Source organism: Schistocerca americana, chromosome 10, assembly GCF_021461395.2.
Source record: "Schistocerca americana isolate TAMUIC-IGC-003095 chromosome 10, iqSchAmer2.1, whole genome shotgun sequence".
In the NCBI taxonomy this organism is placed as follows: domain Eukaryota; kingdom Metazoa; phylum Arthropoda; class Insecta; order Orthoptera; family Acrididae; genus Schistocerca; species Schistocerca americana.
In genome coordinates, this window is record NC_060128.1 from 153,071,430 (window position 1) to 153,098,316 (window position 26,887).

Here is a 26,887-nt window from a genome sequence, read left to right on the forward strand (position 1 = left end):
GTCGGAGCTGAATCGCTGGGACCAGAATTAACGCTGACAGATACTGTGAGACTCTGAAAAAAAATCCAAACGGGCAATTCAGAACCGGCGAAGAGGAATGTTGAGCAAAGGTGTACACATTTTCCATGACAACGCTCGCCCACACATCGATCGGCAAACCGTTGCTCTCCTGCAACAGCTTCAGTGGAACATAATCACCCACCCATCCTGTAGTCCAGATTAGGCGCCCAGTGACTATCACCTGTTCCCTGGGTTAAAAGAACATTTGGCCGGAAAGCGATTCAGCTCCGACGACGAGGTGAAAGACGAGGTTCATAACTTTCTGAACAGCATGGCGGCGAGCTGGTATGACATAGGCATACAAAAACAGCCACAGCGTCTACAAAAATGCATCGAGAGAAATGGTGATTATGTCGAGAAATAGCTAAATGTTCAAGCAGTAAACTGATGTAAACTATTGTAGAAATGGTCTATGTACTTATAAAAAAAATAGGAGACCCTTCTTTTGGGATTACCCTTGTAAAATGCATCCCATTCTACAATATTATTTTGTGAAACCGAGTAATATACACATAAAAAAAAGTTTTGCGTCATCCCGGTTTCCAGAAATTCTGAAGATAGGCTTTGAGTGTGGATATTGCATCACAGACGCAGTCCCTTTGACTGTTCAGAGATGTCACTGAACCCGCCCAAAGATTTAAACAACCATGCATGAGCAGCGCCTATTAGACTGAGGGGGTCCGACAGCCGATCACTTCCAATCATCCCAGCAGGAAGGAGGTACACTGCTCGTGTTGTCTGTAGTTCAACCATGCCTAGAGGGTCATTATCGCGGTTCGATCGCGTCCCACCTGTTTATACTATGAAGGTCTCTCAACAAGGGAAGTGTTCGGGCGTCTCGGAGTGAACCAAAGCGATGTTGTTCGTACATGGAGGAGATACAGAGAGGCAGGAGCTGTCGATGACATGCCTCGCTCAGGCCGCCAGAGGGCTGCTACTGCAGTGGATGATCGATCCCTACGAATTATGGGTCGGAGGACCCCGACAGCAACGCCACCATGTTGAATAATGCTTTTCGTGTAGCCACTCAAACTACGCGCAATAGGCTGCATGATGTGCAACTTCACTCCCGACGTCCATGGCGAGGTCCATCTTTGCAACCACGACACCATGCAGCATAGTGCAGATGGGCCCAAACACAGGCCGAGTGAACCTCTCAGGATTGGCATCACGTTCTGTTCACTGATGACTGACGCATATGCCTTCAACCAGACAATCGTCTGAGACGTGTTTTGAGGCAATCCCGTCAGGCTGAACGCCTTAGACACACTGTCCAGTGAGTGCAGCAAGGTGGAGGTTACCTGTTGTTTTGGGGTGGCACTATGTGGGGCCGACTTACGCCACTGGTGGTCATGGAAGACGTCTTAACGGCTGTACGATAAGTGAATACCATCCTCCGACCGATAGTGCAACCATATCGCCAGCATATTGGTGAGGGATTCGTCTTCATGGACGACAATTCGCGCCCCCATCGTGCACATCTTGCGAATGGCTTCCTTCAGGATAACGACATCACTTGACTAGAATGGCCATCACGTTCTCCAGACATGAACCCTATCGAACGTGCCTGGAATAGATGGAAAAGAGCTGTTTATGGACGACGTGACCCACCAACCACTCTGAGGGATCTACGCCGAATCGCCATGGAGGACAATCTGGACCAACAGTGCCTTGTGGATAGTATGCCACGACGAATACAGGCATGCATCAATGCAAGAGGACGTGCTAGTGGGTTATTAGAGGTACCGGTGTGTAGAGCAATCTAGACCACCACCTCTGAAGTTCTCGCTGAATGGTGGTCCAACATGCAATGTGTGGCTTTCATGATCAGTACAAAGGGCGGAAATGATATTTATGTTGGTCTCTATTCCAGTATTCTGTACAGTTTCCGGAACTCTCGGAAGCGAGGTGATGCAAACCTTTTTTTTTATGTGTGTATTTTGATAATCGATGCTACTTTCTTGTAGCCTGCTTCTCATATTTCAAAAAACTTATACTTTTGTCAAAATTAACATGGTAAATAGATAATAATTGTAATTACAAAGTTTCTGTTTCGCGTAAATCCTTAGCTTTCGACCTGTAAAGATCCTAGGGCACTCAGTCTGTGATTAACTCACAACTTCAAATATGGTATACCACACGCCTAGAGATGTTTGCCATTTGTCTCTCTTGTATGGCGAAGTTGTGTCATGAACAGCTAACCTGATAAATAATACAACTAAGAAGAGGAAATGCTTTTGAATCATCACGTAACAAATCCGACGGAAGACAACGAAGTGGAAGCAAGACATATCTTGTATGTAATTATTTCCTCCCAATAATAATTAAGTAGTGCAAGAACGGTGAATACTTATACCCGATAAGCACGTACGCCGTTTTTGATGTTTAACTTTTTTTCCTACTGTTTGGGATAGGCTGCTATAAGGTATTGTGCATGCCTCCTACGTAACGTAGAATTCCCGAGTGCATTATGAAGGACAGCAGAAGTTTAAGCAACTAAAATGACAACATCATCTAGGTATATATAATTCGACGACAAAGCCCAAGTTGTTGGACAAGGGTTCTGAATACGTTCAGAATTTAAAATCCACATTTCAGAATCACCAGATCATCAGTACTGTATTAGCAGCTGTGATAGAGGGTACAAAAACACACAGGATAATGAAAGACGTATTCTTTTATTAATAAAGCAGTCTATTTAATATATAGTTTTCACAAAGCCGGAGGCTTAATAAATTAAATTGTATGTAGAAACCATCTGTGAAGCTGCAAATATTTTGAACTTTACCTTGCACACACTTTACAGTCTTGTAAGCTAACTTGTACTATAGCACATAGGATTAAGGTAAGTTCTAGTTGTAGTTGTTTAATACAATGTAAGACCTCGACATATTGCTGGGACGTTACAGTGAAACCAGTTTCCTTGTTCTCAACGTTTTACTCTCGCTCTACCGGATAAAAAAATTTGTATTTTAAGTGAAATTGGCAGGACAAAGTCTGTTTTGCTAACATTTTATATTTCACCCGTGCTTGTGTCATAAAAACGGGATGGTACGCTTCTGAACGTCATTAGTTCAGCGCCGTTGTTCTAATTCTATCAGAACGGAAGTACACGGCATTGCTGAGTCTCAGTATCTGACTTGATCTGTCTCTTCAATTGACACATGTTTGGGTATTATTTTCAATCGACTGGACAAAAATTGGGAACAGAATTGTTGACATCAGAAGAATGATGTACGCTCTAAATTTTCCACATAGTCTCTTGGTTGTTCTCAGATATTATTGAATGTTGTGGTGTGCTGTATATTGTGTGGAAACACTTCTCAGCTGAATCCAGTTGAATTGAAGAGCGATGCTATTGCAAAATTCGCGATACTTGGATTGGTCTGTAGCGAATCCAGCTGCATCCTCGGATTGGTGGTTACAGCACCAGTTATTGGAAAGTAAACTGAACAGGTCAAGAGAACGTCTCATTTAATAAAAGTTATATAGTTTTTACTTTGGTTCTTTGTCACTTGGTATGGATAGTTAAATGTTACAGCCCTGCAGTTTATTTGGGATCTTTCAAAACAGTTGATCTACAACAGACAGAAGAGAAGAACCACATACATTTTAAAGATTAGAATGATATACATTTCAAAGGTTCGAAACATAACACTGTCTGACATACAACACTGGATCAACAGTTGATGGTGTTTTGGTACTAACAGAACACATCAGAATAGAAGGTCGTTGTATTTTGGAATGCATACACTTTTTACAGCAAATGCATTCAAGTACGCTGAATCATTTGATGAAATAGCTAATGCAATATGTTCATTGGTGTTGGAACAATGATCAGTAACTGTAATTATCAGAAGCATATATCGTTTTCCGAAACTTCACAAGTCCATTGCAGTAATCCAAAGTTCTCGTGATGTATATAATTTGTAAAGCTGGAAACAGTTTGGTAGAACCACTGCAGAAGCACCAATGGGAAGGCACCAAACACAGAGCAATGATGTACTTTATAAAAGCTAGATAGCGTAGTAGACATACAATGGACACTCACTTAACAGTTATAAGAGTAGTAGCTTCGGAGGACTACCGTCACCAATCAGTAATTGAACTGGAGGTCACAATGGAATGTTGTATTCTGATACACATGTACATTTAATTTCGACTGGGGCTATACACTACAGCTGCTTAGGAAAGGTCAGTCTGCAGTCTACCGAATAGAATCATTTTAGTAACACAGGTATGAAACCATGTTCTTCCAAAAGACTCAATTTGGTTCGATCTCCACCCAAATTCATTGGATGATCCACTGAGTTGTTGGATAGTATCATGTGGACAGCAAAAACACAATAACATCACAGCAAAAAATCTCACATTGGCCTTGTAACACAACTGATCTGAACCTGTCACAACATATGGGCTTGGCTCGATCTTTACCCAAATTTGCTGGATCATCTATTGACAGTTGTTTTGGTGATATCATGTTCATGGCAAAAGCAGAATGGCGGCACAGTAGTATTATGTTTCCAAAGAAAGCCTGTTCATGTGGTGGACGCGCCCTCAGTATGGCCTTAACATCTTGGAGGTGAGTGTCACGTGGAGGATGTAATCGCCACGACATCACCAGTGGACCCTGAAGCCCTGGCAGACGCCGACCCCATAGCGGGCGATGCTCCTCGGCTGCTGAAGACACTTGCGTAGATGTCTGCGAGGGGCAGCTCGTGCTCCTCGGTGGGCGCCTGCTGGACGCGGCTGCTGTCCTCCGCCCCTGCAGTGCTGCCTCCGCCCCCGGCACCGCCCCCACTGCCAGCAACGCGGGACCTCCACCGCCCCCGCCCACAGCCCCTGGGCCACAGCTTGCCATCAGCGGCGGCCCGGCAGCACAGCTGGCGCAGAACGCAGGCGTAGCAAACTACCAGTGCTGACACCAAAAGGAGGCCCAAAGCCAGGGCCAGCACCGCAGCCGCTCCCAGGCCTTCGGTTAACATGCTGGTGGACAGCAGCTCAGCACACTCCTGCAACAAGGAGGTGTCGGTAAGCTGAAGAAATGTGCATTGCCAGTAGAGACAACAGGAAGAGGCCTGGAGCCTTGACCATTACTGCTGCCACACCCAGGTCCTTGGTCAGCATGCTAGTGGCCTGCAGCTCATCAAACGCCTAGAACACATAGTAAGTGGTAAGTTGAAGTGTTTATCACCAGTAGAGACAAGAGGAGGATGTCCAGAGACAGGACCAAAACTGTGCTGGCCAAGTACCCTCAGGCTGGTGGGTCACCACATGCTTGAATGATGGAGTATTTGGTAAACTGTGAGTCTCCCATGGAGGCACCAGAAAGAGATCAGTGCTAGGATTACTCGTAGCCTACTTGCCCTTTTCAGCAGGCAGGAGCTTGGCATCTCCTGAAGTATGACACAAGGGATATTTGGTGACCTGAATCGTGAATATCAGAGACACTGGAAAGCATCCCAGAGGTAGGGATAGACCATGGTGGCCTCTAGGCTGTCGCACTGTATGCTGCTCACTGGAAGGTGAGCACCCATGTAGTATGTTCGAAGGCTGAACCATTCTTTTCCAGTGGAGACACCAACAGGAGGACCAGAGCCAAGGAAATCACTGCAGCACAACGCAGCTGCTGGTTGCTGGAAGCTCACCACAAAACTGCAGTGGCAGGAGGCACTGTACTGCTCCAGTGGAGACACCATGCGACAGCTCACAGGCTATCCAACAGCACGCTGGTTGCTGAAAGCACGCCATAAAACTTGAAGATGGGATAATTGTAGGCTGAACTGTGTCTAACAAGCGAAAACGCCAGGAGGCGATTAAGACCCAGGATGAGCACCGAAATAGCCTCCAGGTTCTCGGGCAACATGCTGCTGGCTGAAATTTCAGCAGCCTCCTTGAACATGGCTTAAGTGGTTGGCTCAAACAGTGTACATCTCTAGTGGAGACACCAGAAGATGAATGATAGATACGGTTAGTACTGTGGCAACCCTCAACCGCTCAAACAGCACAGTGGCAGCTGGGTGCTCACCAGAAACCTTGAGGACAGAGTAGTTTATTCGTTGAAGAACTACACATCTCGACTGGAGACAACTGGAGTTGGCCCAGAGTGAATGCCACGGCTGTGGCAGTTTTTAAACCCTCTGACTGAATACTCGCAACTTGGTGCTCACTACTCCTGGAACATGGGATAGTTGATAGGTTGAAGTACTGTTCAGTACTGAAAAGAACAAACCACCAATCAAATCATCCATCACTTTATGCAGTGATGTATAGGACTTCTGGCAAACACAGACAGTATTATCCCTCCAGTGTACGTGCTCATCCAATGATGGTCGAAGTTCTTTAGCTGAAAACCTGAGCGAAAGTTATGTTGTATGGCAGTATAATACTACACCAGCACAGACTTCGTACATGAAAACAAAATTTATGTTTAATGAGACAACAGTAAGTAGAGTAAATACTGATTAAAGTTATTCAATTTGAAATACACACCTAAAAGAAAATTGAGATAAAAATAAACACTAAAAGAATAGTGGGTAGGGGATCTACCTGTTATCAAATCAAAAGGAATACTAATTTATGGTATATCTTACGTTTGGCCCCAGTAAAGTGGGCTAGAGAGACAATTCCTCCACAGCACTGTTGTACGAGCATTCTCAGCATAATATTTTAGCAACACATTTGAAACGGTAGTGAAATGGAATGATATGTATGTAGTTGTTATATGGATTACACCTTTGTGTTTCTTTATGCTGGAGAGGTGTAACTTAGAGAGCTTTACATGTCATTGTTCCTCCTTGAGGATACAAGAACAACTACTACTATGGTATCAGGGAATCTTCAGTTTCCCTTATTATAGACCATATGCTGAGAGTTATATCCACAGTGAAAAGCTACGACGAGCGCCCTTAAAAAGCCCCAGTGCACAAATGGAATAGGGGTGGACAGTTTTCTCTGCTTGAGATACTCTTATTAAGAAGAAAAGAGATGCACTCAGACAAGGAGACTTCCCAGCTGGAGCGGTGATTACAAAATCGAGTCAAATTTACGAAGAACTTGGCAGTATGAGCTCACTTATCAGTATGACGTTGCACGCCCTCTGGCTTGGATGCACGAATTGTTCGGCAGGCAAGGGAGCCATGAGGCTGGTGCATTCTCTCAAGACACAAACTGGCCCACGCGTATTGTAATTGGTCTTTGATATCCTGGATACTCACACAGGAGTGGAGCTGGTCCCACACAGGGTCTATTAGAGACTGATCTGGGGATTTTGATCGTCATGGGAGTATGTCAACACCAGGCAGACAGTTCACGTGAAGACGAGCATTGTCCTGTTGGAAAATTGCAGCATGGTACTCTTGTAACACACGAGGGCGCAAGATGTCTATGATGTACTGTAGTGCCGTCGGAGTTCCCTCAGTCGCTGTCAGCTCTGATTTGAGGTGATACCCAGTGGCTCCCCACAGTGATGTGCCTCTCCAGTTGGGATAATGGGACCTCTTCAAAGGTCGTCGCTGTAGTCTATGATGATGGTCACCTGGGGTACACCAGAACTGTGAATCATCACTGAACATGATGCGATGCCATTCGTCAGAAATCCATGCTTCCCAGTCGCGGCACTATTTCAACTGCAGCCGCTTCTATTCTTGTGTTAATAGCAGGCTACAAACTAGATTGTCTGTTGACAGTCTGCAACTAATGGTGTAGGATGACACAGAATGTCCCGTACTTAATCTTGGACTCTTGGATGGCAGGCAGTTGTGAAGGGGTTTTGATGTGCTCGGTGCACAATAGGGCGATTCTGACTTGTGGTGGTCAGATATCGTCGACTCGAACATTGACGATGAGTACGGCTGCCCACAAGTTCCCATGCAGTCCAACATGCGGGCACTGTCACATCCGAATGCCTCAGAAATCCGGATGTTGCCCGATTCTACCAGTCAGTCAAATGGAGACCCGCAGTAAGGCACCTTTCAGACTGAGTTAGGTGCCAATACTCTATCTCACACAAGAATGCAGTATTCCCGTGTTCTACACAGTGATCACTAAACTGTTTCTCTAGGAGAAAATTTACAACTTTTGTAGAAATAAAAATATTTCTTCATGGCTATAGTATGTACTAAACAGTTATTTGTCTTCACATACTTCTTCTTCAGTGCTTTATAAATGGCTTCCATCGTTTCTGGTATTATTTTTGTCTAGGTGCACTGCAGTATTCGAATGCTGTACTGTAGAGTAGCTTCCTTCTGTTACAAGAAGTCGTGTTGCGGATGTAGTATTTCTGAGGTGAGTATTCTGCCTCGTAATGTAAGGAGCCAATTTTCCTGAGCGCTTACTGAAGTCTACTCTCGTGCATTCGCAGGTCCTGTGACAAATTTTGATGTATGCTTTTATTATCTCGCCGCGAAACGCACAGCTTCACTCAAGTTAACTTTACTTTCCTTTTTTCCGATCCTCTTGCAAATGAGAACACAGTGCAATTGTACTACACGCAGCTGTAGCGTATAGTAACAAGTTGTTATCCGCCATTCTGAAATTTTGACAAAACTTTGAATCCCATTGTAATATTACATTTTTGCGCCACGCCAAAGATGTTTGTCAAATATCTAGGTCCAATATTTGGTCAAATTTCATTGTACAATAAATTTGGTTGTGTAATAGCCCCCTTAAGACCCAGTGTGTTTGATTCGTGAATGGCGAGCTATCCCAGTGAACAGAGAACAGCGAGCTGGCAGCAGATACGCACCATTAGCAAGATGTGTTACATAAGTGTGTAGGTCTGAGGAGAAACATGTAGTGCAGTTCTTGGTCAGTGATTATGGTGAACAAAGTTTGATGTACTAGAATGAGCAGCATATACAGGGTAATTTTTTCCACTGTGTAGAGACTCTTGGAACTGACTGATGAGAGTATATGGAACAAAAAAGATTTAATCAACTTCAGTCCGAAAATGCATGGTTTCCATGCTAGAGACCATTTATTCAACCATACTTTGTTACAGAGACTGCGGTCCAATACGCGCTGTACCACGCAGCCACAGTTACAGTATGCACGGTTTCCTCCTACAGGGTGGTACTGTTCCTCATACGTCAAGTCCTATCAACCTCTCCTGCCATAGTAATTGGTAACGTTACGTCCATTTACTCTCTTGCTGGTTCACCTTGTAGCGGATGTGATACACCATTGTACATAATGGTTCCGTATTCGAATCGAAAGCTTACCGACATGGTGTTTACTTGCAAATGGCAAAGGACGGCGGGCAGCAAGGTCGTATCAGGAGCTCTATCCCCGCCGACAACACTCACTGCATTCAATGTTTGCAACAGTGCTTCACCGCTTGTCTGAGGCAGAGTCGATTCAGGAAGCAGGAAATCATGAAGGACGTACCTGCAAGGTTTGGATACTAGACTTGGGGGAAAATGTGGTTGACACTGTCAAAGGCGACCACCTTGTCAGCACCAGGCAGTTGGCCTGCCAGTACAATGTGAGCCAGACGACCACGTGGAATATTATGCATGACAATTTTTACTACCCTTATCACTCACAGAGAGTGCAGGACTTATTAGCGACAGACATTCCACATTGCGAGCAGTTTTGTCACTGTTTTCTTCACCAGGTATCCACGACTCTGGGATTTGTGTCATCCATCCTATTCACAGATGAGAACATTTTTACTTGGAGTGGTATGTTCAACATTCATAACAGTCATCTGTGAGATAGTACTGTGGCAGCGAATCATCAGCATCGGTGCAGCCGGGATGTGTGGGTCGGGATAATTGGCGACCGTATTTTGGGACCAGCCTTCCTTCGACGTTGCCAAACAGGCCAGAACTATCGGCGTTTCTTGTGGGTGACTTTGGCTCACCTGCTGGAAGAAGTGCCATTGATGATTCGAAGGGTTAGGAGTCTGCTACATGATGGTGTCCACTTTGCCGTTTCGCATTCGGGAGGGCGACGGTTCAGTCCGCCATCCTGATTTAGGTTTTCCGTGATTTCCCTAAATGTGGTTCTTTTGAAAGGGCACGGCCGACTTCCTTCCCTAGTCCGATGAGACCGATGACCTCGCTGTTTGGTCTCTTCCACCAAATCAATCAATCAACCAACCAACCTTGCCGTTAATGTCTGGACGCATCTCAATCGTGTCTTCCCTGGTCGGTGGATCGGACTAGAGGGTCAACTTGCATGGGCTGCTCGTTCACTGGATGTCATCCTGTGAGATTTCTGGTTGTGGGGCCATCTCAAAATCGTCGTGTATGCAGAGCTCATTCCAAATGTTGTAAACTGGAGCAGCATATTCATGGTACCTATTCATTGTTCAGATGCAGCCTGGTCGATGTGAACGTATGAGGCAGCACATGTCACGGCGCGTACACGCATGGTTGAGGAACATGGAAAGCGTTTGCAACACATACCGTAACTGTAACTGCATGGTATAGCGCGTATTAGGCGTTAGTCTCTGCAACAATGTCTTGTTGTTGTTGTTGTTGTGGTCTTCAGTCCTGAGACTGGTTTGATGCAGCTCTGCATGTTACTCTATCCTGTGCAAGCTTCTTCATCTCCCAGTACTTACTGCAATCTACATCCTTCTGAATCTGCTTAGTGTATTCATCTCTTGGTCTCCCCCTACGATTTTTACCCTCCACTCGGCCCTCCAATACTAAATTGGTGATCCCTTGATGCCTCAGAACACGTCCTACCAACCGATCCCTTCTTCTAGTCATTTGTGCCACAAATTCCTCTTTTCCCCTCATTAGTTATGTGATCTACCCATCTAATCTTCAGCATTCTTCTGTAGCAACATATTTCGAATGCTTCTATTCTCTTCTTGTCCAAACTATTTATCGTCCATGTTTCACTTCCATACATGGTTACACTCCATACAAATACTTTCAGAAACGACTTCCTGACACTTAAATCTATACTCGATGTTAACAAATTTCTCTTCTTCAGAAACGCTTTCCTTGCCATTGCCAGTCTACATTTTATATCTTCTCTACTTCGACCATCATCAGTTATTTTGCTCCCCAAATAGCAATACTCATTTACTACTTTAAGTGTCTCATTTCCTAATCCAATACCCTCAGCATCACATTCCATTATCCTCGTTTTGGTTTTGTTGATGTTCATCTTATACCCTCCTTTCAAGACACTGTCCATTCCGTTCAACTGCTCTTCCAAATCCTTGCTGTCTCTGACAGAATTGCAATGTAATCAGCAAACCTCAGTGATTTTATTTCATCTCCCTGGATTTTAATTCCTACTCCAAATTTTTCTTTTGTTTCTTTTACTGCTTGCTCAGCATGCAGATTAAATAACATCGGGTATAGGCTACAACTCTGTCTCACTCCCTTCTCGACCACTGTTTCCCTTTCATCCCTTATGACTGCCATCTGGTTTCTGTACTAATTGTAAATAGTTTTTAGCTCCCTGTATTTTACCCCTGCAACTTTCAGAATTTGAAAAAAAAGTATTCCAGTCAACATTGTCAAAAGCTTTTGTAAGTCTACAAATGCTAGAAACGTAGGTTTGCCTTTCCTTAATCTATCTTATAAGATGAGTCGTTGGTCAGTATTGGCTAATGTGTTCCAACATTTCTACGGAATCCAGACTGATCTTCCCCGAGGTCGGCTTCTATCAGTTTTTCCGTTAGTCTGTAAAGAATTCGCGTTAGTATTTTGCAGCGATGACTTATTAACCTGATAGTTCGGTAATTTTCACATCTGTCAACACCTGCTGTCTTTGGGTTTCGAATGTATGATTGAATAAATGGCCTCTGGCATGAAACCCATGTACTTCCGGTCATAAGTTCGTTAGCGCTTTTTCGTTCCGTATCCTCTCATCGGTCAATCCATGGACTTTGTGTGTGCTGGAAAAACTCACCCAACATTTGGAGACGGTGAGGCTAGAGGCTTGCTATACCTATGGGGTGATCCTGCTGTTGGTGCAGCAGAGCTGGGTCAGCACCCGGGCGTAGCAGGCGACCAGCACCACGACGGTGAGGGTGACGACCGCGATGCAGGCGCCTACCAGAATGGACTCCTCATCCATTGGGACCCGGCGCCCTCATCTGAAACAGTGGACAGAATACCACGGCTGCGTTAGTAAACATGTGCCCAGTGTAACACCACAGCTTACACACTATTGTTGATTCATTTAGCTTTCTGTTTTGTTCAACATCGTATCGTTGAACTTCTGTATTTAGTGTATGATTAATTCGATACTGTCATTAAGTGTAATCTCTGTAATATGCACAATAGGAGAAAATGATATGTTTTGTCTTTCTCACATAATCTCTTTGGTTATCTTTGAGGTTGAATAATTTTGTTTAAATAATTTTTTGTAGAAATGTCAATATGTGCAAATGATCGGTTTTCTTTACGCTACTGGCCATTAAAATTGCTACACCAAGAAGAAATGCAGATGATAAACGGGTATTCATTGGACAAATATATTACACGGTTTATTCCTATCTCCGCGTCCCACGTCCTCAACTATTTGCTTGATTTATTCCTATCTCCACATCCCATGTCCTCAACTATTTGCTCGGTTTATTCCTATATCCGCATCCAAGTCCTCAACTATTTGCTCGGTTTATTCCTAGCTCCGCATCCCACATCCTCAACTATTTGCTCGGTTTATTCCTAGCTCTGCATCCCACGTCCTCAACTATTTGCTCGGTTTATTCCTATCTCTGCATCCATGTCCTCAACTATTTGCTTCATTTATTCCTATCTCCGCATCCATGTCCTCAACTATTTGCTCGGTTTATTCCTATCTCCACGTCCCACGTCCTCATCTATTTGCTCGGTTTATTCCTATCACCACATCCCACGTCCTCAACTATTTGCTTCGTTTATTCCTATCTCCGCATCCACGTCCTCAACTATTTGCTCGGTTTATTCCTATCTCCGCATCCCACGTGCTCAACTATTTGCTTCGTTTATTCCTATCTCCCTCTAGTACCATGGAGGTAACTCCGTGATGTCTGAACGGATGTCATATCATGTTGTCCCTTCTTGTCGGTGTCTTCTAGAGCTTCTTTTCTTTACCAGTTCTACAGAGAGCCATCTCATTCATTATCTTATCAGTACACCTAATTTTCTGCATGGCTCTACAGCGCCATATCTCTACCACTTCGATTATTTTTTCTGTCGTTTGCCCACAATCAATGTGTCACTACCATAAAACGCTGTGCTCCATACATACATTTTCAAAAATTTCTTCCGCACGCTAAGACTGATATTTGATACTGGAAGACTTCTATCTGGCAGGAATACTATTTCACCTGTGCTAGCCGGCTGGTGTGGCCGTGCGGTTCTAAGCGCGTCAGTTTGGAACCGCGTGCCCGCTACGGTCGCAGGTTCGAATCCTGCCATGGATGTGTGTGATGTCCTTAGGTTAGTTAGGTTTAAGTAGTTCTAAGTTATAGGGGACGGATGACCTCAGTAGTTAAGTCCCACAGTGATCAGAGCCATTTGAACCATTTTTTTTCACCTGTGCTAGTTTCATTAAAACAGTCAATCAGTTATGTGCTAGTATGCTTTCTATGTCGTCTTCGCTTCGTCCGCCATGTGTTATTTTGCTTCCAAGGTATCAGAATTCCCTCACTTCGTCTACTCTGAGACCACGGTTTTGATGTTAACCTTATCGCTGTTCTGGTTTCTGCTGCTTCTGATTTCTTCTGTCTTTCTTCGGGTTACTCTCAGTCCAAATTCTGTACTCGTTAGACTGTTCAGTCCACTCAAAAGGTCCTATAATCCTTCTTCACTTTCACTGAGGATGGCAATGTCATCACCGAATCTTATCTTTCATGCTCTTTCACCCTGAATTTTAATCGTACTCTTCAATCTTTCTTTTATTTCTGTCATTGCTTCTTCTGTGTGTAGACTGAAGAGAAGGCAGAAAGATTATATCCCTGACTCTCTTTTTAATCCAAGCACTTTGTTCTCGGTATTCCTGTGTTCTGTTCCCCCTTGGCTTTTGCACATTTTGTATACTATCCGTCTTCTATATCTTACTTCCATTTTTCTGAGAATTTCGAACATCTTGCACCATTTTACACTACCGAATGCTTTTTCTAGGTCGATAAATCCTATGAACGTGTCTTGATTTCTCTTAAGTCTTGCTTCCATTCTCAATTGTAACGTCAAAACAGCCTCTGTTTAACACTCGGTATTGCATCTCTGGTGCCCGTATTCTGTCTAAAGCCAAACTGCTCCTCGCCGAGATTCTCCTCTATTACTTTTTCAAGTCTTTTATTAATTATTCTTAACATCACTTTGGCTGCATGTGAAATGAGGCTGATTGTCCTGTGCTCGCTGCATTTCTTGGTTCCTTGTTTTTTCGGTAATGGAATCATTACTGTTGTCAAAAAGTCCTCAGGCCATTCACCACTGTCATATATTTTATTACATAACCTCAATATTTCTCTTATTCCATTGTGGTTCAAGCATTTTAGTATTTCTCCCGGTATTGTATCTGTACCTACTGCTTTGCCATTTTTCATTGCAGCAATGGCAGGCTTTACTTCTTCCATTATGATGGTCGGTCCTTTCTCTTCATCACTTACACTGTTGTGTGATTCAAGTTCCAGAGTTTCTGGTTTGCTATTTGTGTCATATATTCTTCCCATCTCTGGAGGATATCGTCACGATCTTTATACACTACCTCTTCGTCTTTACTCAAAATTTCCATAGTAGCACTTCCTGCTCTCTTTTGTTCCCATGTCATAGTCTTTACTCTGTTGTATAGTAAGTCGTATCTTCCCTTCCTGTCCAGTTCTTCAATTTCATCACATTCGTCTTTTAGCCATTTTTTCCTAGCCTGCTCTGTTTCTCTTCGCAGTTCGTTATTTAACCTTCGGTATATCTTTCTTGCATCTTCAGTGTTCTTGTTTTTCAATTTTCTTCTCTCCTCCATCTTGGAAATCATTTCTTGTGTGACCCATGGTTTTTTTGACCTTTTCCCTTTTACATATCCTATATTTTGCTGTCCTGCTTTAATGATACCTTCTTTCAGCATATTCAAGTACTCGTTGGCATTATCAGGTGCTTCTTTGTCTCGTAACGTGTTTAGAAAGTCCCGAAACAGCATTTCTGTAATTTGTTCTTTGTTGGACCTTATCTTCTCTAGATCCCATTTCTTCACCATTGTCGCCTTTTTCAGTTTTTTCATTCTTATTTCTATTTCTGCCATAAGTAAGTTGTGGCCACTATTAGTATCTGCACCTGGTAATGTGTGCACCTTCTTGATTCCATTCCTGTATCTTTCTTCTACCAGTATAAAATCGATTTGGTTTCTATATTTATCCCCTGGTGATTTCCAAGTGTAGAGCCTCCTCTTATGGTGTTTGCCACTATCAGCTGCATTTCCCTGCAGAAGTCAATTAACCATTCACCTTTGTCATTTCTCTTTCCAAGACCATGACTGCCTACTATGTTTCCCTCTTTCCCTTCTCCCACAATGGCGTTCCAGTCTCCCATTACTATTTTGCAGCATTTTTTATTTTCGTCCATTATTCTCTCTATTACATTGTACGTTTCCTCTACAATTTGGTGATCATGTTCTGAAGTTGGCATATACACCTGGACAATCAGTAAATCTTTTTGTGCTCCTTTCAGCCTTACACCAATAACCCGGTCATTTGCATAGTCTACATATTCCACACATTTAGCCAATTCCTTTGTCATAATCATTCCTACTCCATTAATTCCTTTTACTTCTCCTCCTGAGTAGTAGAACACATATTCATCTGACTGCAACTCTCCATGTCCATTCCATCTTACCTCAGCAACTCCTACGAGGTCCATATGATTCTTTTCCATCTCTCTTTTAAGGTTTTCTAGTTTTCCTGCTTGTAGCAGAGTTCTGACATTCCAGGTACCAATTCTCGTTTTGATTTTTTGCCTCCTTTCAAGTTGTCCCCCCCGGAGATCCGAATGGGGGACTATTTTACCTCCGGACACTGATTTAACATGAGAGGAAGCCTTTTTTGTGCATAAAATGGAGACTGCATTATGCAGGGAAGATAATCTGCGGTGGTATTCCGTTGCCTTCCGCAGTTCTGGAGGCCGCCCCTAACATGGGATACAGACGCATTTTGCAGCCGCCCGCTCCGGGTCAGACGCTGCATGAAAAGTATAGGTTGGAAAATGAAAGACCCCTAGCCCTCGAAACCTAATAGCGTCAGGGTCGGAAAAGAACATGAGTTGGCCGAGGGTGGCCAAATAGGAAAGATAAAAGTGAGGAGCCTGGCATAAGTAAGTGGAAGCAATGCCAGGACTCAGCTCGGGGCCCCGTGGTCGCCAGCCACGTATCACTAGGTGTGACTCCCTGAGGTTTATTGAAAAAGGAAGAGACCTATATATGTGCTTCATCGATTTAGAAAAGGCATTTGACAATGTGGTTTGGGACAAGCTGGCGACTATTATGAGGGAAAAGAGAGTGGACTGGAAAACCAGAAGACTTATAAACTCATTGTACCTTAATCAAAAAGTTTCAGTTAAAGTGAGAGGAGAAAGTACAAACTGGATCAGACTAGGGAAAGGAGTAAGACAAGGATGCTGTTTATCACCTACTCTTTTCAACCTGTACTTGGAAAATATGACTGACCAATGCTCATTAGATGACAAAGGAGTAGAAATTGGAGGAAGAAGAGTAGGGTGCTTGAGATTTCCTGATGACATGGTCCTTCTAGCCACAGCGGAAAAAGAATTACAGGATTTGGTGGACACCATTGCAACTAACGGAAAAAAATATGAAATGAAAATTAACACAAATAAAACAAAAGTATTGGCAATAGGAGGAAATAAGGAAATAAAAATTGTGTTGAATGGAGAAATACTAGAACAGGTGCAAAATTTTAAGTATCTTGGAAGCAGGATAAACACTGACTAGAAGTGCACCACAGAAATTAAAACAAGGATAGCAACGGCAAAAGAGGCGTTTTATAAGAAAAGGAGAATCTTCTGCAGCGGTATGGACAGAGAACTCAGAAAGAGACTCATAAAATGTCTTGTATGGAGTGTTCTTCTATATGGCGCTGAAACATGGACTATGAGGAAAAAAGACAGAGAAAGGCTGGAGGCTTTTGAGATCTGGACATGGCGGAAGATGGAAAGAATAAGTTGGATGAACAGAGTAAAAAATGAAGAGGTACTGAGAAGAGTGGGAGAGAAAAGGCAGTTACTAGATGTAATAAAGAGAAGAAAAAGAAATTGGATTGGGCATATATTAAGAAAGAATGACGGACTGATAAAAACAGTTTTAGAAGGTTATGTAGAAGGGAAAAGGAAGCGAGGAAGGAAGAGATTCCAGATACTGGATCACATGATGGACGGTACAACATACAGCAGCCTTAAGAAGGAAGCAATGGATCGCAGAAAATGGAGAGGCAAAGGACCTGCTAATATAGCAGATAACTGATGATGATGATGATGATGATTTCGAATTATTTCGCCAGTTGTTTCTGTATTTGTTGCGGCACTCTTTTGTTCGTCTAACAGTGCACGTTGGGCTAAAGTACATAAATCACTTGTAAAAACACTTAAAACGATATCAAGCGATTGAATATTACAGAAAAGAAACAGGGTTTCTAGGCATTGGAATGTGAAGGGATGAAGAAAGGAAGTTGCATTAACATTCGGTATTTCACCGTATACCTGTGAGCAATCCTGAGCTAGAAATGTCGGATCGCTGAAAACTTATTCTGCGAAGGGAGGAAGTGGGCCCGGCATCATCCAGTTTGAGAAGAAGACAAAGAAGCAGAACCGGTTCCATGCGCAATTCCAAAAGAGCTCAAGTCGCCATGGGAAACGCTGCGCATACACACCCTTACAACGAAAGTATTTTCGACTTTCGTCATAGCAGGAAATGCGCTTGGCGAAGTATGCCAAAGGTCATTCAAACAGAAATAGGTACTGATTTCTTTGTAAAGTACTCTAAGTTTTCTTATGTACAGTCGTGGAGCGAGACCCCTCGCCTTTTTGTTATGCTGATCCGGACAGCTTTAAAGTCTGCTACACAGCATAACAGGCAAGGCGACGAAGTGCTACCAACATACTACGCAAGTTCGCTCAGCTGATGTGCTGAGATAGATAGCACTGGAGAAACTCGAGCTTCGAAGACGCCACAGCATCGTCTGCCACCACTTCGTGGTAAACAAAATACCTCAAATCTAAGCCAATGTGTTGTGTTCACATATCTGTGACTATGACTTAGATCTAAAGTGTGGTTATGGATAGTACGTATGCTCAGATTGCGAATCTAACATCATGAATAAAGAATGAATTAGGCGTTCTTCCTCTTCCGTAACATCAAATATATTTTAGTTATTCTTTCTTAAGCGGACTGCACAGAAAATAATTCACCAGAAGTGAATAACTTTTTAGTAACACCAGCTGATGTTAACACCTTGCCAGCGCGGGTTAGCCATCCGCTCAACGGCGTCATATCGCGGATCGCGCGGCTCCTTGCGCCGTCAATTCGAATCCTCTCCCGGGCATGGATGTGTATCAGGTTAGTTAGGTTTAAGTAGATCTAGATCTAGGGACTGATGACCTAATCAGTTCGGTGGCATAGTTCTAAGAGCCATTTTTTGACCTTTCGCGTGAATTTTCTTTACATAAACTGCCGTATCTTTAGATTGCGTTGACATAGCACACTTTTTTACACCACCAAGGGACCGTATACTGTAGGAAGTGCGATACATTTCCGCTTATTATGTCCACCAGTACTCGAGGTAAACGGGTTTTAAAGGTTGTGTAGACAGATAGACGGTCAAGAAAGTGAGACTAGTAGGGTTCAATTTTTAGCGATTTACGTGACGAAATCCTAACAACGAAAAGAGCTACCACAGTTACTGAAGATGGCCGCAAAATAATTTCCCCTACTCTTTATTCGAAATGTTCCAGTTGCAGTCGATACATTAGCATATTAATCGTAGCTACGCTTTCGATCCAAATCACGTTTACAGGAATGCAAATATAATCCATTTGCCTATACACGTGGTAATTCAGATCCCACTATTAATGCTACCGCGTTTTAGATGTGCGAACATTCCCATTGCTAGCTATCTTAAGGAACACTTCGGCTAATGAACATTTTTTGGCTGTGGCACATCAAATGGAGAATTCGAAACATTGTAGAATACGTTTGGCAGCTACGTAGCTGTTTATTTTCTGGGGTGATCCAGAATCATCCTACTAAATTTACTCGTTAATAACAGTTTTTTGTTATTTCGGTAAACATCCCGAATGACGGTCACATAAGCGGTGACATAAAGGTAGACAATTCATGTTTTTGAGTCCTGAAAGCTCAATGCAACAGAAACTGCAAATCATTTTCCCATTTTCATTGCGAAATTGCCCGTTTATTCATGTCTCGGGTAATAATAGAGGGCTGTTTGCCTGGGTTGTCTGCTAGTGTAGTGAAAGGTGTTTACTACTGCAAGGGGGGTCTGGTTTGTTTTCGGTTCTAATCTCTATGGAGACAGATAGACTATCAGTAAAGGAATTTTAAGAAATTCTCCCGTCCACAATACGTTTTATTGCTACCTTTATTCTGTACCGACGCCCTGTAGATGTCGATATGAAACTCTTGTAGAATTTCATACTTGTTACTGCCTACTTTTTCCGCTTCTGTCAATAATTGAATTGAATTGAATTGAATGATTTTTTAACTGAATTTCGTTACGATCCTTTATTGCTAAATTTGCACACTTTCATGGTAGGTCAGCAACGGTAATCCATTATGACTGGTCTGAACGTTGACACAGACCATTTCGCGGCCGAATGCGCATAATATTTTGCTAATTCGTAAGACACTTATGATATCTCGATAAGCTGAAATTCATTTTTATTAGTAAAGTTCATACTAATTAGCGTTTCTTCTTTCATTGATATCGTATATTTAGGTGTTGTGGTTAACACACTAATCAGCATTAATACAGTCTTACGCATGATTGAAAACAGTCTGACAAATTTCGGATAGTTTTTCAATTTCACGGCTGTGCATAGTATGTTGGTAGCACTTCGTCGCCTTACCTGTTATGCTGTGTGGCAGACTTTAAAGCTGTGCGGGTCAGCATAACGAAAAGGCGAGGGGTCTCGCTCGTTTTGTCAACGAGTGTAATTTCGATAATTTTTGTGTATCTTTTGTTTTGAAGGTTAAGAGAAATAAAAATTACTGGAACTTCTTTTGAGTTCTAATATGAATGGTACTGAAACTACAGTAATATTTTTTCTTTATTTTTGAGCGGATTCCTTTATTTAGGCAGTATCTTGGTTCCTCATTGATCAGACACGCTTTTCTTAAATTGCCCTCTGAAGCCTTTCTGATGGCTCTTGAATCTTTTTGTTACGTTTGTGCAGTAAATTGTCCGTTTAAATACACTCCAGAAAAGAAAGGAGACACCACGAAGGAATTATGAGAATGGGATAACCAAACGCGGCCATCAAAGTCGCCGGATCTCTCCCGTGTTGCGAACGTTTGTAGCACTATGGGCACAGACCTCCAACCAGCTCGGGATTCTGACGATCTAAAGCGTCACTTGGCCAGAATTTGGTACGATATGTCTCAGGACGACTTCCAACAAGCCTATCATTCAGTGCCAAGCCTTATATCTACTCCCGTAAGGGCCAGAGGTGGGCCAACGCGTTATTTATATGTTCAGTTTATGAAGCACGCTCTCTTGAATAAAACACGCAATTTTTCTGAAATTGTAATGATTTGTTTTTCTGCACATGTACTTCACCTCTACCGATTTCCGTGACACTCGAATAATCGCTTCGTGGTGCATTGCTGTTATCTATTTTTTATGTTCTTTTATTTTTTCTTAGACGTATTCTGGGCACAGGCAAAATTCATTTACTGAGGTATTCGATCCAAATCTCTAGTATGTCTCACTACACGAACTTATGTATCTGTCACCCCATACAGCCGATCACATAGAAATCATTAATTAATTCCGTATTTTATTGCTGCCAACAGAAGTATTTCTTTTGAGGCATTGCGAAGAGCAATACGAATGTTAAACATACACGAATAAACGTTCGTCTCCTCATTGTTATTTGCTATTAAAAGAGGTAATTAGAAACATAAACTAGGAGCTGATTAATTATTTAGGACCTTAGTTTTCTCTTACACGGTCTGTTAAATGTGTAACGAATGATATATAAATTTCAGAAAATTAAGTTACAATATTTTGGGTTGAAATTTATTATTCAGTAATTGTTTAGCCATCAATATCCCCAATCTATGAATGCATTAAGTTTCAGTGTTACTTATAATCAGAGTGCGATTTGTGCTTTTACCAGTGGGGGGGGATGTCTTAGTGGGTTAGTAGAATTATATATGTTACTAGCTTGGACCATGGCGTTACGCATGGTTAAACAGCTATTTATAAATAGATGTTAATGCCGAAACTCACTATTGACGCGTATGCACTATCAGAAAAGCCATCCGTTGTTATATGTTTAAAAGTACATTATAGGTAAAGCTTATTTACAAAATCATCTACATATGGGTACAGTTATACGAGGGGAATTGAAAAAGTAGAGGCACATTTGTGAAAAGTTGTACTTATTCTGATGATAGAAAACTGAAACATATTGATTGTATTAATGGTATTATTAAAAACGTTCAGTGTTCGGCTCCACAAATTTAAATTATATGTAAAGTTTTACTCCAATGCGTGGGAAATAAACATCCCTGGTTGGGATGCATAAACTATAACCGGAGGAGGGGATGGTCTGATGCAGAGGGGGTGAAATCCCTCTCCCCCCCCCTGCAAATCGCACACTGCTTATAATCCGTCTTAATTGCAAAATATTTTATTCATATGACTTGTTTCGGTTCCTCTAGTACCATCTTCAGATCTAATATTTCGGTTACAGTAGTAACCCGTCCAAATACAGCAACTTTCACATGCTGCGCAAAGCATTAAGTTCCCTCAAAAAAGTTTTATTTAAACTTAAATTATGAAAATGCGATCTATAAAGAATACGTATTTCACAAAATTTCTACACAGACAGAAGCTTTCGGTATTAAAATTCACTAACTGTACCTCATTTCAAACCTCCTTTCTTACAAATGTCAAAGATCTTTGCTTCCAAACATTGCGTTTACAACAGTATGCACAACAGCATATTTCGAATTCTAGAATCCATTATAAATTAAAAAATAGTTTAAATAAGAAATATTATCATTTTCTAATACTAATATTGTAGTTTACAAAAATATAAAATCCGTGTACTACATGGGAAATTATAGTAATTAAAGAAGTCCATTTTTCGAAAACCATCACGTACCAAAGATTAGGTTGTAAATAGTAGCAAAGCGCGGCAACTGTCTCTTTTGTTCAAATCTTATATTCAGTCAGCATCAGTCTATTTACAGGGTGTTTCAAAAATGACCGGTATATTTGAAACGGCAATACAAACTAAACGAGCAGCAATAGAAATACACCGTTTGTTGCAATATGCTTGGGACAACAGTGCATTTTCAGGCAGACAAACTTTCGAAATTACAGAGTTACAATTGTCAACAACAGATGGCGCTGCGGTCTGGGAAACTCTATAGCACGATATTTTCCACATATCCACCATGCGTAGCAATAATATGGCGTAGTCTCTGAATGAAATTACCCGAAACCTTTGACAACGTGTCTGGCGGAATGGCTTCACATGCAGATGAGATGTACTGCTTCAGCTGTTCAATTGTTTCTGGATTCTGGCGGTACACCTGGTCTTTCACGTGTCCCCACAGAAAGAAGTCACAGTGGTTCATGTCTGGCGAATAGGGAGGCCAATCCACGCCGCCTCCTATATGTTTCGGATAGCCCAAAGCAATCACACGATCATCGAAATATTCATTCAGGAAATTAAAGATGTCGGCCGTGCTATGTGGCCGGGCACCATCTTGCATAAACCACGAGGTGTTCGCAGTGTCGTCTAAGGCAGTTTGTACCGCCACAAATTCACGAAGAATGTCCAGATAGCGAGATGCAGTAATCGTTTCGGATCTGAAAAATGGGCCAATGATTCCTCTGGAAGAAATGGCGGCCCAGACCAGTACTTTTTGAGGATGCAGGGACGATGGGACTGCAACATGGGGCTTTTCGGTTCCCCATATGCGCCAGTTCTGTTTATTGACGAAGCCGTCCAGGTAAAAATAAGCTTCGTCAGTAAACCAAATGCTGCCCACATGCATATCGCCGCCATCAATCCTGTGCACTATATCGTTAGCGAATGTCTCTCGTGAAGCAATGGTAGCGGCGCTGAGGGGTTGCCGCATTTGAATTTTGTATGGATAGAGGTGTAAACTCTGGCGCATGAGACGATACGTGGACGTTTGCGTCATTTGGATCGCAGCTGCAACACGGCGAACGGAAACCCGAGGCCGCTGTTGGATCACCTGCTGCACTAGCTGCGCGTTGCCCTCTGTGGTTGCGTACGCGGTCGCCCTACCTTTCCAGCATGTTCATCCGTCACGTTCCCAGTCCGTTGAAAATTTTCAAACAGATCCTTTATTGTATCGCTTTTCGGTCCTTTGGTCACATTAAACCTCCGTTGAAAACTTCGTCTTGTTGCAACAACACTGTGTTCTAGGCGGTGGAATTCCAACACCAGAAAAATCCTCTGTTCTAAGGAATAAACCATGTTGTCCACAGCACACTTGCACGTTGTGAACAGCACACGCTTACAGCAGAAAGACGACGTACAGAATGGCGCACCCACAGACTGCGTTGTCTTCTATATCTTTCACATCGCTTTCAGCGCCATCTGTTGTTGAAAATTGTAACTACTGTAATTTCGAAAGTTTGTCCGCCTGAAAATGTACTGTTGTCCCAAGCATATTGCAACAAACGGTGTATTTCTATCGCTGCTCGTTTAGTTTTTATTGCCATTTCAAATATACCGGTCATTTTTGAAACACCCTGTATGTCAACATCCGTAGCTCAGTTTTATAATAGACTGTTATGAGTGTGTCTACTGTTTTTGTGATATGTAATCATACTATATAGTGCTGTGAAAAATTACGTGGATGAAAACAAATGTAAGCAAAAGAAAGGCAGACCAGAGTTTCAACTATTACAATATCGAACCTTCCCTCTGGATTTCTAGCTGGAAGCGAGACAGAGAAGATAGTTAATTTTTTATCACTGTGTAGGTATTTATGGGCAGTGTCAGTACGCTATAGACCCAGACTAAGGCCCCTGAAACAGTAGCCATGATGTTGGTTTACCAGTAATAATTTTTTATAGGTTTACGTGGTACAATACATAGAAAACTTATACGTCAAATGTTTTGTTACTTTTAATGATTGCTTCTCAGTTCCTATTATACAGTGGAAACTGGTATTAAATTGAACAAAAATGCAGTTATGTTGATTAATGTTCAACTTCGTGGTTATTTCTGTGTGTAAACAGATACAATACACAGCTACATATACACGGACTCTCTGCAAATCACATTTAAGTGCCTGGAAGAGGGTTCATAGAACCATCTTTACAATTATCTGTTGTACACCGTACAGTGTCAGTGAGTTTATATATTTCAGTGAGCCATGTCACAGCTTAAGGTAAGGATCCAGTGCAGTGCTAAAAAGTGTTATGTACTACCATGTATGACAAGCACGAGTGTTATCCACAAAGTAAGTCCCGTTTGCTTATATAAAACAAACGTACAGATACAGAAAAAATATTTGTTGCACAAAAATCTAGAACTGTTAAACTACTTTTCTACATACAGCACTCCGTCTTCAGGTTACAAGTCGCCCATCGAAACCAACCGACCGCCGTGTCATCCTCAACTGAGGATGTAGATAGGAGGAGCGTGTGGTCAGCACACCGCACTCCCGATCATTATGATGGCTTTCTTGGCATCACGAGGCTGAGTGCCCCCGAAAAATGGCAACAGCGCATGGCGGCCCGGATGGTCACCCATCCAAATGCCGGCCACGCCCGACAGCGCTTAACTTCGGTGATCTCACGGGAACCGGTGTATCCACTTCGGCAAGGCCGTTGCCACTTTACCACATAGTTTCCGAAATTTTGTAGGTACTTGTCATAGCGTGGCATAGTTTTTGTATACCTTCTTCATAGAAGGCTGCCACCTGTGTGTTCAACCATGTGGTAACATGTTCTTTCAGCTAGTCATCATCGTTGAAGTGTTGACCACCAAGGACAAATGGTTCAAATGGCTCTAAGCATTATGGGAGAACATCTGAGGTCATCAGTCCTCTAGACTACTTAAACCTAACTAACCTAAGGACATCACAAACATTCATGCCTGAGGTAGTATTCGAACCTGCGACCGTAGCAGCCGCGTGGTTCCGGACTGAAGTGCCTAGAACCGCTCAGCCACAACGCCCGGCTCACCAAGGACAGATTTTAGGTGTAAGAAGAGATGAAAGTCGCTAGGAGCGTGGTCCAGACTGCACGGAGGATGATCAAACGCGCCCCAGTGAAATTCCCGCAACAGTTGTTTCGTCACATTCGCCATGTGAGGTCGGGCATTATCGTGAAAGAAAAAAAAAACACCTTTTGACAGTAATCCTCAGCGCTTGTTCTGTATTGCGTCGCGCAATTTCTTATCTCCCAGTAACCATGTGCACTGTCTGTTTCACCTCGTGGTAAGAAATCAATCAGCAAAATGCCTTTTCTGTCCGAAAAAAGTGTGCCCGTGATTTTTTGAGGTGTCAAGATTTGCTTAGGGTTAACAGTTTTGGGGATGAAGTGTGCCTCCATTCCACTGATTGCCGTTTTGTTAAAGGGGTGTCGTACGCTACCCAAGCTCCACCCCCGTGATTATCCGAGAAAGAAAACCATCGCCTTCTTCATTGTACCGTGTCAAAAACTGAAGTGCAGTGCCCATCCGTTGTTTTTTGACTTGTTCTGTAAGAATTTTGGGTACCCAGCGTGAGCAAAGTTTTTGAAATTTCAGTTTTTCAGTAACAATTTCATGAATTAGTGATCGTTAGATTTGCCGAACTTTCATTGCAAGGGCACTAAGTGTAAACTTATGGCTGTGCTTAATCTTCTCTTCACTTGTGTGAACCAGTTCATCAGTAACCACAGACGGGCGTCCACTTGGTTCTTCATCGTGCACTTGATCACATCCTTCCTTCAACGGTCTGACCCATCTTCTAACCACTGAATCACTCATAGCATTTTTTTTTTTTGAAAAAAAAAAAAGAAAACTTTATTCTTCAAAACCCAATATCATACACTCCTGGAAATTGAAATAAGAACACCATGAATTCATTGTCCCAGGAAGGGGAAACTTTATTGACACATTCCTGGGGTCAGATACATAACATGATCACACTGACAGAACCACAGGCACATAGACACAGGCAACAGAGCATGCACAATTTCGGCACTAGTACAGTGTATATCCACCTTTCGCAGCAATGCAGGCTGCTATTCTCCCATGGAGACGATCGTAGAGATGCTGGATGTAGTCCTGTGGAACGGCTTGCCATGCCATTTCCACCTGGCGCCTCAGTTGGACCAGCGTTCGTGCTGGACGTGCAGACCGCGTGAGACGACGCTTCATCCAGTCCCAAACATGCTCAATGGGGGACAGATCCGGAGATCTTGCTGGCCAGGGTAGTTGACTTACACCTTCTAGAGCACGTTGGGTGGCACGGGATACACGCGGACGTGCATTGTCCTGTTGGAACAGCAAGTTCCCTTGCCGGTCTAGGAATGGTAGAACGATGGGTCCAATGACGGTTTGGATGTACCGTGCACTATTCAGTGTCCCCTCGACGATCACCAGTGGTGTACGGCCAGTGTAGGAGATCGCTCCCCACACCATGATGC

General features: G+C 42.8%; 1 pseudogene; it reads right to left on the reverse strand.

Moving 5' to 3' along the window:
- Nucleotides 1–24,968: 24,968 nt before the first annotated feature.
- LOC124552856 lies at nt 24,969–25,086 on the reverse strand (annotated as a pseudogene).
- Between the last annotated feature and the right edge of the window lie 1,801 nt (nt 25,087–26,887).